The sequence below is a fragment of the Narcine bancroftii genome, chromosome 3 (genome assembly GCF_036971445.1).
Source record: "Narcine bancroftii isolate sNarBan1 chromosome 3, sNarBan1.hap1, whole genome shotgun sequence".
Classification (NCBI taxonomy): Eukaryota; Metazoa; Chordata; class Chondrichthyes; order Torpediniformes; family Narcinidae; genus Narcine; species Narcine bancroftii.
Genome location: NC_091471.1, coordinates 197,828,319 through 197,846,891, shown reverse-complemented (window position 1 = coordinate 197,846,891; position 18,573 = coordinate 197,828,319). Strand labels below are relative to the sequence as shown.

Below are 18,573 nucleotides of genomic sequence, written 5' to 3'. Positions count from 1 at the left end.
TGGCATTTGTTCGAGGAAAATCTGACAGAAGACGAAACAAGACCTATAATACTCCGCCAGGGCCAGCATTTCATCCATTAATGCTGATGGGCTGTGGTCCCCAAGCCCATCCAGGTGCAAGATCCTGGAAGCCTGTTGCTGGGGGGTGAGGCCAAAAGTCCCCAGGAGCAAGTTCTTGAGGGCAGTATATTTACCCTCAGCTGGAGGATGATGGATGAGGTCGTCCACCCTGGATGCTGTGTCTTGATACAGCACGCTCACGACGTGGTAGAACATCATGGTGTCCGTTGAGATGTTTCTAAGGTGGAATTGCGCTTCTGCCTGCCCAAACCATGTCCTTGGGCGATAGGTCCAGAAGGGGGGAAGCTTGATTGCCATGGTGTTAACCTCAGCCAAATCCATGTCTTTGAGTCCAGAAAGGCAACTGTGGTGCTCTGCACAGCTGAAGAAAGCACAGCCACCACGTTTAGGGTCGTTAACGACTGTTTATTTGAATTTAGCGCCCGACCCTTTAAGGGTAGTGCTGGCTCAGTCACCACGTGCGTGGCGAAGTCATAATCGCTGCCCGAGGCACACACTGAGAGGGAGGTTTGAGTCAGGAAGAACTCCTGATGGCGCCATCTTCCCATGGCTGCCCCGCCACGTGGCGTTACACTCGGGGCTGATTCGCCATGAGAGAGTGCGCCGCCACAATATTTTAATTACTTTTTATATATGTTATGTTGAGCACTTTTAATTTTTGTAAAAGGCTCCATTATTATGTAGAAGTAGGGGTTAGTGTTTTTTAGGGGTAAAGAGGTGGGGGGGGGGTGGGTTGTTTATTAATTTATGATTTTGTATTTTATTAATGTATTTCTGTAACAGGGTTTTTTTATTGTATTATTCTGTTTTAAATTATAAATAAAGTTTTCCAAAAAAAAGACAGTGCCGGATTCAAACTTGCATTGATGGCGGTGTAATAGCTTTGCACTAATACTATGTTAACCATGTCATCCTCATTACAATTAAAAAGGAAGCAACAGGTGTTTTGTGGACTTGGAAGTGGATAAATCCCAGGGGGTGGGAAAGGGGGAGGGAAGGTAGGGGGGAAAAAAGGGGAGAAAAAGCCACTGTGTATATTTAAGAGGGAAATGTTTGTATGTATTCTGATTGATATGGTTCACAGTGTGAAATTTTTTTTTTTAAATAAAAAGAAAGTGGATAAATCTCCAGGGGCTAATGAGATACATTTCAGACCACAATAGAAAGCAAGGAAAGATATTCCTGGGAACCTGGAGAGAATTTTGAATCTTTGCTGGGCATTGGTGAAGTGCAGACAACCAGAGGTCAGAAAATTTGTAACTTTATTCAAAGGGCAAGAAGTGATAAGCTAGATAAATGGAGGCATAAGATCACTGGAAACAAAAACCTGGCAGACGAAATAATCTACAAGAGGAAAGAGAGTCAACATGTTTTTTTTTAAATTTTATGAGTCCATGAAATTAAAATAAAATATTTTTAAAAAGGCTCTTTTGGGGAGGGGGGGGTGCATTCTATTTACCCAATTTGAATGAAGATTTTGGAGAGGGCGATACAGTAAATACAGTCTGCGTGGACATTAGTAAACATTTGTCAAGGTCCTCTAAGGGAGACTGATCTAAAAAGTTACAGCCATAGGATCCTCAGCAAAAGGGCAAATATGTATGTGGGTCCGCGAAATAGGAGACAGAGGATAGTAATGAAGATTTGTTTATGTGACAGGAAGCCTGTGAAGTGATGTACCACAGAAATTGGTGCTCAGATGCTTATTGTTTGTTTTATATATATATATTAAAGGTTTTAATGTGAAAGTTGAAGGATTGATGAATAAGTTTTCAAATGACATTTAAATTAGTGGTGCCTTGGATAGTGAGGAGAGTAATTATGCGACAGGATGATTTTGATTCATTGGCTGAGCAGAGATAATGAAATTTTATCCAAAAAATGAGATGCCACCAGGTTCAGGGACAGCTGTTCCCCCTCCAGCATCAGACTCCTCAACAACAAACTCAAACAGAGACTCATTTAAGGACTCTTACTTGTGCACTTTATTGATTTTCTTTTTGTTCTCTCTGTATTTCAGTTCTCTATTTACAGTTCTTTGTTTACCCATTCTCGCTGTATACAGTTTATTTTTCCCACTACCAATTAGTGGTAATTCTGCCATGCCCAAAGGAAAAAGAAATCTCAGGGTTGTATGTACTCTGACAATAAATCTGAATCTGATGATACATTTTGAAAGGTCTAATAAAGCTATGATCTACACCATGAATGTCAGGGCCCAAGTGCTGAAGAATAGGACTTCGGTCAACATGTCCAAGGATCCCTGGAGGCAACATCATAGATAGATAAGGTGATGAAGAGGGAAACAGGATAGTCCATGAAATATTAGAAGGAGGTTCTAGAATTATTTTAGTTCGGCCGCATCTGGATTATTGTGTGCAGTTGTAGATGTCAAACTTTGGGAAGAATATGATTGTTTTGTAGAGGATGTAAAGGTGTTTCATCCAGATGTTGCCAGGGAAAGAAGCATTTCACTTATGAGGAGACACTAAATAAGCTGTTTGTTTTCCTTGAAGAGAAGGAGATAGAGGGATGTAAAATTATATGTAGAACACTTTTCCCCATCTCAGTATATCTAAAATTAGAGGTCAGAGGTTTAGGTAAAGTTTAAAGAGGATTTGAGGAAAACAGTTCTCTCCCCCACAGAAGATAGTTAGAATCTGGTTGACTGGCAGATTAGGTGACTGCTTCACCAAACACCTGCAATGTTATGGAACTTCTTGTAACTAATCATTCAATTCCTTGCAGCATTCACACACAATCATGTCTGATCTGACCCTCATCCAATGTCAGAGTGAGGCAAAACGTAAACTTGAGCAACATATCACAAGTTCCTCCTGCATTTCTGTACATTAGCAAAAACTTCTCTGGTTTCTGTTAGTACCCCTCTCTCCTTTCCTTCTGCTGTGTGTCTCTCTGTCCCCTTCTTCCTCTGTCTCCTTTTTCTCAGCTCTGCAGTGAGAAACCTCCTCCTCCCCCCCCAATCAATTCTCACCTATAGTCATCTCTATCCATATCCATGTTTGTTGGTCTGTACTCCTCCCTCTGCCCATTTTTCCCTTCTCCCCAGCCTTTTAATTCAGACATCCTCTTGTTTTTACTCATACCTTGAAGGGCTCAGACCTGAAACATCGGGTATATCTTTACCTCATGGATGCTGAAAGACCTGCTAAATTCCTCCAGCATTTGTGTTTTAACTTTCAAAATATCATATTCCTCCTAGGCAGCCTTAAAACCTAACTACATTAACACCAATTTTGTAATTTTAGATAACCCCTACTTCTATCTAATTCCATTACATTCATCTTTACCAAAGTCTCTCCAATTTCTCCCAACACCCCCTCCCCAGCCACTCTACCTTAGTCTTTCCCATCTTCCTGTCTCACTTCCTCACCCACCTTTCATCCAATTTCCTCTCACCTTATGGCTCTTCACCAGCTCCTTTTCCCCCTTCACATATGTAATATCACCACCTTGTTACCTTAGTCTTGCTGGAGAGTCCCAACCCAAAACATTGATTGATCATTTCTACCCATGGATGCTACCTGACCTGCCAAGTTCCTCCATCACCTCATTGTTTGCTTGAGTATATCCAATCAATGCCCTGTTTCTGTGCTATTTTCTTTGGCTTGGCTTCGCGGACGAAGATTTATGGAGGGGGTAAATGTCCACGTCAGCTGCAGGCTCGTTTGTGGCTGACAAGTCCGATGCGGGACAGGCATATATGGCTATATGGCTCAATAAAACTGGCAATTTGCACACAATACAAAGGCAGGCATATATGGCTATATGGCTCAATAAAACAGGCAATTTGCACACAATACAAAGGCTAACCTAACATTCTAACCATGCTACTAACAATAAGAGGAAGCAGAGATCTCTGATAAAAAGTTTATTTTCAGCTCCAGACTCTCAACCTAAACCTTTGGCACTACCTTTGATATTCTCCAATATTCTATCAATGACATCTGCATTTATTCCTGTCCATCTGTAATCCTCAACTGAAATACACAGCATTTTTTTTTTAATTCTTTCAGTTGTGGATGTTGCTGGCAAGAACAGTAATTCCATGCCAGACAGAATACAAATGGATCCACTCCCAAAAATGAGTTTAGCAAACCCCAAAAAATGTTATGACAATTCAGTAGTTGTCTGGTTATCATTGATACAGTTTATTCCACACTATTCAAATCAACTGAATTTAAATGCTACGATACAATTTGAACTGTCTCTGGATCACTTATTCAATTTTCGAAAGTACAAGACCAGCTATTGACTGGATATAAAGTGAACTGGGATAAAAGTGAAATACTACCAATTTCAGATGGAGATTATACTCAATGTAGGCAAATTACAAAACTGCGTTGGACTGATAAAGTTAAATATTTGTGTAGAATGATTGATGTAAAAATTCAATCATTGCATAAATTATGTTCCTTTAATGAGAAAGATTAAGGCAGATTTGATTAAATGGAAAGATTTACCTGTGTCATTTTATTATAGGCACAAAAGGAAAAATACCAATTCAAACTCTATTATATCAAAATAGACATTCCTTTTTCTTTGAATAATAGATTTTTAAAGGAATGGAAGATTCAAGGTATAAAAGTGTGAGAGGATTGTTTTGTGGAAGGTAAATTTCTTTTAATCAACTTAAGGAAAAATAAGGGCTTTATTTCTACACATTGTTGCAGGATACTGTGGATAAATCAAATTTAGATAAATCTAAGAGTAAGTGGAAAGGGGATTTAATTTGTGATATTGATCAGGAAGATTGGGAGATTATGTGTTATGATGGAGTGACTAAATTGCTTAAAGATATAGCATGGTTAATGATAATTTTTTGCATCAGTTGTATCTGACCCCTGAGAAATTGAAAAAATATCGATTTAGTGATTCAGAGTTGTGTTTTAGATTTGGACAATGTATAGGAACTTTTTACATTCAGTTTGGTTTTGTGATAAGGTTCAACCGTTTTGGGAAAGAATTAGAGAATTTCTTCAAAATTTGTTTAAGATTACATTTTTATTAGATCCAAAAGTTTTTTGGTTAGGTTATACTGTTTTATTTAATGATTTGGGGTTGGATAAGTTTCAGATCGCTTTTCTTCGTCTCGCATTGGCTTTTGCAAGTAAATTCTTGGAAGAATGATGTTGAAGTGAATATATTTTATTGGCAGAGTGAATTGAGATCCTGTATTTATATGGAAAAAATAACATATTATTTGTATGATAATTATAATTTTTTTGTTCAGATGTGGTCGCCTTATTTGAAATGTATGGGTTTAGTAATATCTTAAGGTATTGTATGTTTTTTTTTAGTGCTTTTTTTTTGCTCCCCTTGCGGGGGTTTGCTGAGGTTGGGGGGTGGGTGGGATGGGCTTAGTTGTAGTTTATTTTGATTTCTATTTTATGTATTGTTTGATAATATTTGGAAAATTTTAAATAAAGTTTGAAAAAAAAGAAAGTTCAAGACCAGCCAAAATAACATTAATACCGTGCCTCATGCATATATGCTTCAACATTTTTGTGAATGGCATTCAACTCAAACTGTCTTGTTTATGTTTCTGTATGGTTGACAATTGGAGGAAAGCTTTAAGATGCAAGGATGTGTAAATTGTTTAGTCAGTTGGGCATAAAAATGTCAAACAAAAGTAAATCCAAAAAAGTTTGTGTATATGATTTTGGAGAGGTGCAAAAAGGCAAGATAAGACAAAATAAATTCCAGAATAGCAAGATGAGTGGAGAAACATTGGGAATCTTGGGATACACATGAATGGATTCATTAAAGGGCATAAAAGCAAGGGATGGTTTTCTTTAATAAGCAAATGATAGAAAATGGAAGTAGGTTTTGCTCGAACAATATACAACATGGGCTTGTAGCTTCAGTGCTGCAAACACTTCTAATCACAGCACATTCAGGATTGAAAATATTGCTTTAGAGTTGCAGTTGGAACAAACTGGTGTTGTGCTTTTAAGTCGTTCAAGTATAATGGATGAATGTGATTTCAACACAACTGGCAATTGCAGAATTTAATTTAGCAAGTATATCAACCTTCCCAATATTTATCCTTAATTAGATCTTTCTTTGGCTTGGCTTCGCGGACGAAGATTTATGGAGGGGGTAAAAAAGTCCACGTCAGCTGCAGGCTCGTTTGTGGCTGACCAGTCCGATGCGGGACTTAATTAGATAATGACATAGGATATGCTTATAGTTGATGTACCATTTGTTGCTGTGTAATCCGTTGGTCTGGAAGGAAATTAATAATAAATTAACAAGGGCTTTTCCATTGCTGTTTGGCTTCTCTGTTTTTAAGACTCTCAGACTCTACAGCAGTATCCCTGCTGCTTCATTTACACAATTTTATATGTATAATTGCCAGTTTGACTCAGCCTGACCTCCTCGCCTCTTCTCCCCAAGCCTTCACTGCAACATCTGCCCCAACCCTGCCACCTTCCCTTCAGAACTAGCTCCCAATGTGGCTTCTAATGGGGCTTAAGTTCTGCAGAGCTGCAAAGTCAGCAGATCTACATAAACACATGTTGAGGAAATCCATCCCTGAATCTGTAATCTCCTTCCATGCTATGAATAAAATGCTAGGAACAACAATAAACCTAACAACCACCAAAACAATATCTTATTCAAAATGAAATTAGAAGGGAGAATAAATATTTCATTTTAGATTAACCATAGGAGTGGATATGGCTCCCACGGAGCCTACATTTTTGGAATTAGGATAGCAGGTTTCAGCATATTTATAAGTGAATTCCACACTAAAATAAGTTGTACAACAATTTGTGAAATGCTCTATTTCTGTATGAAAATGATTGTAATTAATGATAATTGGTCTCACACTTCTTGTATCATTCTTTGTAAACCCATCCTTATTTATTGAACCTCCATATTAAACTAACATTGAAGACTCCCAAATTGAGTTCTTATTTAGCAAATCTTAAGCCACCCATCCATCTCCTCAATCATTTTTTCACCAAATATTCAAAATACCTGCTCAAAGTAATTTGAACATCGACATTTTTTATTTAAAAAACATACGCATTGCAACTAAACCCACCCTTTTAAAAACTATCACCTCCAAACTATCAAAAATTATTCCAAAACTTTTACTCACAGATTTTCAAAATTATTAAGCAATTTGGGAATGGAAATCTTATGCAAATTATCCAAGTTTCCATTTAACACTAGTAATTATTTGTTTGCATTTTAAAATGGTGATTTGTTGTAGTTGGTAATTTTTAATTCAATAAAAATGTGAAACCTTTTAACATTAGAATGTTTCCACTAGCTCATAGGAATTTCATAAACATTCCTCAAATTCTAACATTTCTTTCCAACGTTTTCCATTTGTTATCAGCATCACGATACAGAACAGCAATACACGGGAGGGCAATTGACTCATTTCATACATCCAATGGAAATATTTCATTACTGAAGGATATCACCGAGTACAATTCAACGAGATCCCAAATATTAAAATACAAGTAATAAGTTATTATTTAGTCATGGCTGAACAAATATCTCCATTGAAATTTCTAAGACAGTTAGGAAATGGATTTGCTTCTTTTTAATTTAATAACATTTATTAAAATAGACATAACATTACGTAATAAAATGCTTTTCAGTTGTATTACATCAGGAACTAAAAAGGCAGCTTTGCAATAAGGTCATGTCTCCTAACTCTAAATGATTACCCCACCAGTTTTGCTTTTGATAAGGAAATACACACCATAACAAAGATTGACTTGCATACATGGAAGCTTGAAGTACAGGAAAAATTATTGGTTTGGATATACAAATTTTCCCTCATTCATTGACAAAGTTTGGGTATGATTATACTTCCAAATTCAACCTAAGATGGCAATAGTGAGCTGCCTTCTTGAACTATGATGATCAGAATGGAGATAATCCCACAGTTCTATTGGAATTCAAAATTTGGTAAGGAAATTGATATTTTCAGGTTATAATAGGCTGCGGCCTCAACAAGATCCTGAAAATGGCTGCAATTCCATCATTTTCCCTTGTCCTTAATGTTGATGGTTGGTAAAGATTTGGGAAGTGTTACCGTAAGAATCTCTGATGAGTTACAGTGCTACAACCTGAAAATGTCGCACACTGTTCCTGATATGGGTTTGAATTCGTGGGACATTGGCACCAGAATTGGGGAAGAAGGGAGCACTTCCAATGGGATGGGCTCCACCTGAACCATAATGGAACTCAAGTCCTGATGAATCACCTAACTAGGGTTGTGGATAGGGCTTTAAACAAAATAACACGTGAGTGTTTCAACAGATTGGAAAAGTATGGATGAAGTTAAAGTGAAGAAGAATGCAAGAGAGGTTATTGAAGTCTCCAAAATAAAAGATAGGCCTCAAAGTTTACATTTTATTAAAAATATTAACTCAGGGAACACAGAGACAAATGTGTAAAGGCAGCTGAACATGGGACTGAAGGTATATTTAAAGCAAGTAGTGTACAAAACAACGAAGATTAGCTTAAAACACAGTTGAAAATTGGCAGGTACAACAATGTGGGCATAACAGAAAGGTGGTTGAAGAAGGATCACAAGTGGAAAATAAACATCCAAGGATACACATCCTATTGAAAAGACAGGCAGGGTGAGATGGCTCTGTTAGTAAAAATTAAAATCAAATCCTTAACAAGAGGGACATTGGATCAGAGGATGCAGGATCCTTGTGGATAGAGTTGAGAAACTGCAACAGTAAAAAGATCCAGATGGGAGTGACAAATAAACTTTCAAATTGCAGCGAGGATGCAGAGTGCAAATTTCAACAGGAGTTAGAGAAGGCATGATCATGGGGGATTTCAATATGCAGGTAGATTGGAAAAATCTGGTTGGCACTGGATCTTAAGAGAAGGAATTTGTAGAATGCCAATGAGATGGCATTTTGGAGTAATTTGCAGTCAAGTCCATTTAGGAAAAGACAATTCTCAAGGTGTATAAAATGGATTTGATTAGGAAGTTTAAGGTTAAAATAAAATGAGATGGTAGTGGTCACAATATGATGAAATTCACTCTGCAGTTTGAAAGGGAGAAGCTAAAATCAACTATGTCAGTTTTACATTTGAGTAAAGGAAATTGGACAAAGGTGATTGTAAGTAACATTAGCAGGGAAGACCGAAGAGCAGGGATGGCCAAAATAGCTTAATGCAAGAATCACAATCGATAAACTTCAGATGTTTGAGAACCACAAGACATGAAAAAATATTACATTCACATTTTTACTCTTATGTATACATTTTGTAACAAAACTTTTACATAATTATTAAGAAATGCATGTGTATCATATGTAGTTATTAAACTGCTCATTTGTATTAGTTTTAATAATCAAAAACTAAACATAATATCAAAATATTTTCAAAACTCTGACTGAATTTCTGTGGAAATCTCAGCCAAAGGAAGCAGTAGAGACTGCCTCATTAAATATATGTAAGATACAGTAAGCTAGGTTTTTGCATTTAAGGGAATTAAGGGTTATGGGGAAAGGTGGAGTTGGGTCCACAGCCAGATCACCTGTTTTCTCACTGAATGTAGGAGTAGGCTCATTGAGCGGATGGACAATTCTTGCTCCTGTGTCTGATGTTCTTTCTTCGGGAACACTGTTGCCACTGGTCTCTGCAGAAAACCTGCACCACTGCAGCATCCACAAGCGAGTGCATGATTCAGGAAGGTACCCAGCTTTGCCTGACCTTCCTACCGCACACCACATGTTGGCACTGCTCTGCTGTGGTGGGGCCTGGCCCTAGCAAGGAGAACCCAACTCCAGTGTGCACTGCTCGATTCACTCCCCTGGAGGGGCTGTTCCTCCAATGCCCATTCCCTCTTCCCTCTCCTTGTCACACAGCCCCTACTGTGACCATCCCAGAAATTCCTGGTCTGGATGCACGGAATCAGTGTGTCCTGGGGCAGCTTTGGGAGTGCTGGTATCTCCTCCAGCCAACATATTTTCATGAGCCGTACAGTACATGTCAAAGAGCCCCATGTGGCTTGCAAGCTGTGGTTCGCTCACCTCTGTGTTAGAGAAACAATTGCACAAAATACTAGGAATAATTTGAAAGATGCATGATCATTTAATCTCAAAAAAAGAAGCAGCATTCTAAAGAGAGGGAAAGTGAAATGTGAATGAATGACAAGGGAAGACAAAGACAGCATAAAAGCAGGGGGGAAAAAGGGAGAGCCTTGTTATATGTGTAAAACAAAAGTGTGTTCTGGGGGGGGTTGGGGGGTGGGGAGAGAATAACCGTCACTGCGAAATCAGTTGACGCTTGCGAGCAAGATGACAATCCAAATAGAAAGGGGAGTTGTGGTTGCCCGGCAAGGGACAAGGGGCAACTCAAAGAGGAGGGGCATTTGGGGTTAAGGTATTATTGGGTGTGGGGACTGTTGGGGTATTTTATGTTTTAAATGTGTTGTCAAAAGTTTAAAAAAGAAAACTGAGAGATGAAAATGGGGAAAAAGGGGATGGAGGTAGTGAAGAAGCGGAAAATAGGTGTAAACAAGATATAAGATGGCCATGTTGAACTATATGACTATAAACATTAATGGAATACATAACCTAATTAAAAGGAAAAGGCTATTAAATTTACTGAAAAAAAAGAATAGATATAGCATTTGTGTAGGAAACACATCTAACTGAAGTAGAACATAACAAATTAAAGAGAGACTGGGTAGGATACTTAGCAGCAGCGTCATATAATTCAAAAGCTAGAGGTGTCACCTTATTACTTAACAAAAATGTACCAATCAAAATAGATGAGGAGGAAATAATAGATCCAGCAGGGAGGTATGTAATGATAAAGTGTCAGATATACTCAGAATCTTGGAATTTGCTCAATATATATGCACCTAATGAGGAGGATCAACAGTTTATGCAGGATATTTTTTTGAAGATTGCAGATACACAAGGAAATATATTGATAGGAGGGGATTTTAACCTTAATTTGGATCCAATGTTGGATAAAACTGGACAAAAGACAAGCAAAAAGAATGAAGTAGCCAAATTTATGGTTAAATCAATGCAGGAAATGAAACTTATGGATATATGGAGGAGGCAACACTCAAGAGAGAAGGAATATTCATACTATTCGAGTAGGCACAAAACATACTCAAGGATTGATATGTTTTTGTTGTCAGCCCATATTCAAGGAAGAGTTAGGAAAACTGAGTATAAAGGTAGACTACTATCTTATCATTCACCCCTGTTATTAGTAATAGAACTGGAAGACACCCCACCAAGAACATATAGATGGAGGTTAAACTCCATGCTACTTAAAAGGCAGGAATTTAAGAGAGTTTATTGAACGCCAAATTAAAAGATATTTTGAAATAAACACAGAATCAGTATAAAAGACAAATGTATATTATGGGACGCAATGAAAGCCTTCATTAGAGGGCAGATAATAAGTTATATAACTAAGATGAAAAAGGACTACAATTGGGAAATAGAGCAGTTGGAAAGGGAGATAGTAAGTACAGAAAAGGAACTAGTAAAAGGGGATGATATAACGAAAAAGAGAGAATTGGCAAACAAAAAAATAAAATCCGAAACATTACAAATGTATAAGGTGGAGAAGAACATAATGAAAACAAAGCAAAAGTATTACGAACTGGGAGAAAAAACACATAAAATATTAGCCTGGCAGCTTAAAATAGAACAAGCTAAAAGAACTGTATTGGCATCAAGCAAAAAGGACAAGCAAATTACATATAACCCAATAGAGATTAATGAAAACTTTACGGAATTTTATGAACAATTATACCAAACTGAGAATGAGGGGAAAGATAATAAAATAGAAGAGTTTTTAGCTAAAATTGAACTGTCAAAATTGCAAGAAGAGGAACAAAACAAACTAATAAAACCATTTGAAATAGAGGAAGTACAGGACATATTAAAAAAAGCTGCCGAACAATAAAACACCAGGAGAGGATGGATTTCCAATAGAATTTTATAAAACATTTAAAGAGTTATTAATTCCTCCTCTCCTGGAAGTAATGAACCATATAGAAGAAACACAAAACTTGCCAGATTCATGTAAGACAGCAATAATTACAGTAATACCAAAGACGGGGAAGGATCCATTAAAACCAGCATAATATAGGCCAATATCGCTACTTAACTCAGATTATAAAATAATAGCGAAATTATTAGCAAACAGATTGGCCAATTGTGTACCAAAAATAGTAAAACAAGATCAAACTGGATTTATTAAGAAAAGACGAACAGCGGATAATGTCTGTAAACTTATTAATCTAATTCATGCAGTTCAAGGAAATAAAAAACCAACAGTGGCTGTTGCTTTAGACACAGAAAAAGCCTTTCACAGAGTAGAGTGGAACTACTATTTAAAGTATTACAGAAGTTCAATCTACCAGAAAAATACATAAATTGGATTAAAGCATTGTATAATGGACCATTGGCAAAGGTAACATGAAATGGATATTTATCGAGCCAATTTAAATTAAGTAGGTCAACTACACAGAGATGTCCATTATCTCCCTCATTGTTTGCCTTAGCAATAGAACCATTGGCAGAACTGATAAGAACAGAAAATAAAATAAAAGGGTTAAAAATAAAGGAGGAGTATAAAATCAGCTTATTTGCAGATGACATCATAGTACACCCAACAGAACCAGAAATATCAATAAAACAATTACATCAGAAATTGAAAGAATATGGAGAAATATTGGGGTATAAGATTAATGCAAATAAAAGTGAAGGGATTTCAATGAGTAATGCGGATTATACAGAATTTTTAAAAGAATCACCATTTAAATGGCAAGCACAAGCAATCCGATACCTAGGAATCGGGTTAGATAATAACTTAAGCCACTTGTACAAACTAAATGATCAGCCACTAATAAAGAAATTGCAGGAAGTCTTAGAACATTGGAAAGAATTACTGCTAACCTTGATAGGGAGGGTAAATTGCATTAAAATGAATGTATTCCCAAGGATACAATACTTATTTCAATTGTTACCAATTCCCTTAACAGAGAAATTCTTTAATGAACTAAAGAGAATAATAATGAAATTCTTGTGGAAAAGGGGTAAACCGAGGGTAGCGTTAGATAAATTAACAGAGAGGTATAACCAAGAGTGGTTTGCAGTTACCAAACTTTAAAAGTTATTATAGAGCTGCACAATTAAGGTATTTATCAGACTTTTACCAAACAAGGGAAAAACCAGACTGGACTAAGATAGAACTAGATAAAATAGGGGAGAAGGTACTTTATACATATACTTTATAAGTGGGATGAAAAACTGATGCAATATAAAAGCTCACCAGTATTGCATCATTTACTGAATATATGGAAGAAGATCCACTTAAAAAGGAAAAAACGAATTACCAAATACCAAAATTGTTATTGACACAAAACCCACTAATCCCTTTTACAATAAATAACCTTTCCCTGAGAAAATGGGAGAGAAAAGGAATCAAAAGAATAGAAAATTGTTTTTTGGGAAATAATTTATTAACATTTGAACAGTTGAAGTACAAATATGGAATAACTCATGGTACAATGTTTGCATATCACCAACTGAAAGCTTATTTAAAGGATAAATTGGGTAACAGATTGAGATTACCAGAAGGAAGCAGCTTTAAATATGTGATTACAGACACAATGATAATTAAAAGATTTATAATGAACCTGTACAAAAACAAAGGCGAGAAATCAGACTGCTCAAACTACAGGGGAATCACGTTGCTCTCCATTGCAGGCAAAATCTTCGCTAGGATTCTACTAAATAGAATAATACCTAGTGTCGCCGAGAATATTCTCCCAGAATCACAGTGCGGCTTTCGCGCAAACAGAGGAACTACTGACATGGTCTTTGCCCTCAGACAGCTCCAAGAAAAGTGCAGAGAACAAAACAAAGGACTCTACATCACCTTTGTTGACCTCACCAAAGCCTTCGACACCGTGAGCAGGAAAGGGCTTTGGCAAATACTAGAGCGCATCGGATGTCCCCCAAAGTTCCTCAACATGATTATCCAACTGCACGAAAACCAACAAGGTCGGGTCAGATACAGCAATGAGCTCTCTGAACCCTTCTCCATTAACAATGGCGTGAAGCAAGGCTGTGTTCTCGCACCAACCCTCTTTTCAATCTTCTTCAGCATGATGCTGAACCAAGCCATGAAACACCCCAACAATGAAGACGCTGTTTACATCCGGTACCGCACGGATGGCAGTCTCTTCAATCTGAGGCGCCTGCAAGCTCACACCAAGACACAAGAGAAACTTGTCCATGAACTACTCTTTGCAGACGATGCCGCTTTAGTTGCCCATTCAGAGCCAGCTCTTCAGCGCTTGACGTCCTGCTTTGCGGAAACTGCCAAAATGTTTGGCCTGGAAGTCAGCCTGAAGAAAACTGAGGTCCTCCATCAGCCAGCTCCCCACCATGACAACCAGCCCCCCCACATCTCCATCGGGCACACAAAACTCAAAACGGTCAACCAGTTTACCTATCTCGGCTGCACCATTTCATCAGATGCAAGGATCGACAATGAGATAGATAACAGACTTGCCAAGGCAAATAGCGCCTTTGGAAGACTACACAAAAGAGTCTGGAAAAACAACCAACTGAAAAACCTCACAAAGATAAGCGTATACAGAGCCGTTGTCATACCCACACTCCTGTTCGGCTCCGAATCATGGGTCCTCTACCGGCACCACCTACGGCTCCTAGAATGCTTCCACCAGCGTTGTCTCCGCTCCATCCTCAACATCCATTGGAGCGCTTACATCCCTAACGTCGAAGTACTCGAGATGGCAGAGGTCGACAGCATCGAGTCCACGCTGCTGAAGATCCAGCTGCGCTGGGTGGGTCACGTCTCCAGAATGGAGGACCATCGCCTTCCCAAGATCGTGTTATATGGCGAGCTCTCCACTGGCCACCGTGACAGAGGTGCACCAAAGAAAAGGTACAAGGACTGCCTAAAGAAATCTCTTGATGCCTGCCACATTGACCACCGCCAGTGGGCTGATAACGCCTCAAACCGTGCATCTTGGCGCCTCACAGTTTGGCGGGCAGCAACCTCCTTTGAAGAAGACCGCAGAGCCCACCTCACTGACAAAAGGCAAAGGAGGAAAAACCCAACACCCAACCCCAACCAACCAATTTTCCCCTGCAACCGCTGCAATCGTGTCTGCCTGTCCCGCATCGGACTTGTCAGCCACAAACGAGCCTGCAGCTGACGTGGACTTTTTACCCCCTCCATAAATCTTCGTCCGCGAAGCCAAGCCAAAGAAGAATGAACATGTACATTAAGCTACAAGATAAGGAAAATGTTGAAATAAGCTATAAACCTAAACAAAAGTGGGAATAGGATTTAAACATAAAGATAAAAAATGAAGTATGGGAAAAGTTATGTTCTGGAACTATGAAGAATACAGTAAACACAAAGTTACGCATGATACAGTATAATTGGTTACACAGGTTATATATCACTCCTCAAAAATTAAAAAAATGGGATTCAACATTACCAGATAGATTTTTTTGTTGTAAAAAGGAAATGGGAACAACAATACATCCAATTTGGGCATGTAAGAAAGTGAATACGTTTTGGGAAGATCTAAATCAGATATTAAATAAAATCACAAAAAATAACATATCAAAAAATCCAGAGATCTTTCTTTTAAGTAATATAAGAGGTAGTAATGAATTAGGCCTCAAATTGGATAAAGCGCAAAAGATTCATTATTTTTCATTGTGTGAAGACATTGTTTTATGGATTTATTGGTCTTGGAAGGGGGTGGGAAAGGGGGAGGGAGGGTGGGGGGGGTAAAAAAAAGGGAGAAAATGCCACTGTGTATATTTAATGAGAAACGTTTGTATATATTTTGGTTGATATGGTTCACAGTGTGAAAAATAGTAAAATAGAAAAAAAAGAAGGGAGAGGGGCAAATAACAGGAAATTATAAGACAATTAGCCCAACTTCAGTAGTTGGCAAGAGACTAGACTAGACCCATTAAGGATGAGGTTTCAAAGTACTTGAAAGTACAAGATAAAATAAGCCCAAGCTGGTATGGTTTCTTCAGGGAGATCATGCCTGATAAATCCATCAAAGACAGACAAAGTCATTGAATGTTGTTTACTTGAATTTTCAGAAGGCTTTTGACAAGGCCTGCATGTGAAGCAACTTAACAAGATAGGAGCCTATGGTATTAAGGGAAATATAGTAGCATGGTTCGAAGACTGGCTGACTGGTAAAAGGCAAAGAGTGGGAATAAAGGGGATCATTTCCAGCTGGATGCTGGAATTGGTGGATGGATGGATGGATTGGTGTTCAGTCCGCTACTTTTCACATTATGTGTAAATAGTTTAGATAACGGAATTGATGGCTTTGAGGCCAAGTTTGCAGATAAAACAAAGATAGGTGGAGGGGCATGTAATGTTGAGGAAGTAGGAAGTCTGCAGAGACACTTGAATAGGGAGAAAGGGCAAAAAAGTGGCAGATGGAATACTGAGTGGCAACGTGCATTATCATGCATTTTGGTGAAAAGAACAAAGAAGTTGACATTTTTTTTCATGGGGAGAGAATTTAGAAACTGGAAGTCCAAAGAAACTTTGGAGTCCTAGTGCAAGAATCCCTGAAGATTAACTTGCAGTTGTAAGGAAGGTAAATGCAATTTGAGCCGTCATATCAAGATAACTAAAATAGAAAGCTAAAAATATAATGTTAAAGCTTTACAAATCATTGATCAGACACATTTGAAGTATCACAAGCAATTTTGGGCCCCATGTCTAAAAAAAAATGTGCTGGCATGGGAGAGGGTCCAGAGGAGGTTTATGAGAATTATCCTAGGGTTGAGAGAATTAGCATATGAGGAGCATTTGATTGCTCTGGGCCTGAACTCATTGGAATTTAGAATGATTAGGAAAGGGAGTAGGTTGAAATCTCACAAAACATAAACATTCCAAGGGCTAGATAGAGTAGACATGGAGAAAATGTTTTCAGTTGTGGCAAAGTTCAGGACCAGAGGACACAGCCTCAGAATAAAATTAAATTAATTTAGAACAGATATGAGGAGTATTTTCTTCAGCCAGAAGGTAGTGAATTTTGGAATTCATTGCCATAGAAGATGGTGGTCTTCCACGGAGGTCAAGTCATTGGGTGTATTCAAATCAGAAGTTGATAGGTTCTTGATTAGTAAGGAAGACAAAGGTTATAAGGAGAAGGCGGAAAACTGGGTTGAAAAGAAGAATAGAAAACCTAAAAATCTGTAGACACCATGGTTGAAGTGAAAACGCAATACTGGAGAAACTCAGCAAGTCAAACATTGTCCTTTATTTAACAAAGGTGAAAATACATAACCGTCATTTTGGGCTTGAGCCCTTCATCAATGTATGGAAAAGTATTGCTAAGCGTCCAAACAAAAGAGGTGGTGGGGGGGAGACATGGTTGCAAAGGCAGGAGGCAATAGATGGAGAAGGGAACAAGGGGAGGAGGAATGGCTAGGTGAATGGGGGGGAGGGGAAGAACAGGTGGAAATGGAAAGGAGGAAGGAGGGTGAAAGAGAGTGAAAGAGAGGAGCAGGTAAGCAGAAACCAGAAAAGTCGATGTTATTCCATCTGACTAGAGAATCAGGTGTTGTTCCTCCTTTATGGATGGTCATGGTAGGATAGTACACAAGGACATGGACAGACAAGTGAGTATGGCAGTGTGGCACATAAATAAAATGGTTGGCTACTGGGAGGTCTCTGTCACTGGTGCGGATAGAGGAAAGGTGCTCAGCAAAGCGATCTCCCTATCTGTACCCAGTCTCTCCAATGTAGAGAAGCCCACAAAGGGAGCACCGGATGCAGTAAATCAATCCTGCGGATACACAAGTGTTGCTTTACTTGTTCCCTCCCCACCAATTCCCCTCCCCCCCAGCACGTTCCCCTGTGGCCGCAAGAGGTCCCAAATTTGCACCCACTCCTCATCCCTCACCACAGTCTGGGGCCCCAATCAGGCCTTTCAAATGAAACTCTTGTGTACTCTTTTGTTCGGATGTCTGCCGACATTTTTCCATACCTTGATGAAGGGCTCAAGCCCAAAATGTCAGTTATGTATTTTTACCTTTGCTCCAGCGTTGTGTTTTCACTTGAAAGGAAGAATACATCAGCCATGATATGAATGGTGGAGCAAACTCAATAAATTAAATGTCTTCTATGTCTTAAATTGATCAAATATGTAATTTTACCAGGATTATAATAACCTTATTTCATGTGGTTGGAGTTGCAAACAATCATGCAAAAGGTGAGTACTTCATCATATTTATAGCATATAGATAGTGGAAAATGAAAATTCAAATAGTGAGTAATTCATAGAGATTTGCAGTAGCTAACTTATTGAAATTAATAACTTGTTTTATTTGGCTGTTTTCCCACTTTTAACTTAATGAAGTCTCTCCATAAACAATGGCAGAAACAAAATCTCTATTAATTCAAATGGGAAATATTTGA

At 38.2% G+C, this 18,573-nt stretch overlaps 1 protein-coding gene across 7 annotated transcripts in view; it reads right to left on the bottom strand.

Moving 5' to 3' along the window:
- The window catches only part of rapgef2b (Rap guanine nucleotide exchange factor 2b), a 370,696-nt gene that overhangs the window by 275,762 nt on the left and 76,361 nt on the right, over nt 1-18,573 (bottom strand). The gene's annotated exons all lie outside the window — the stretch shown is intronic.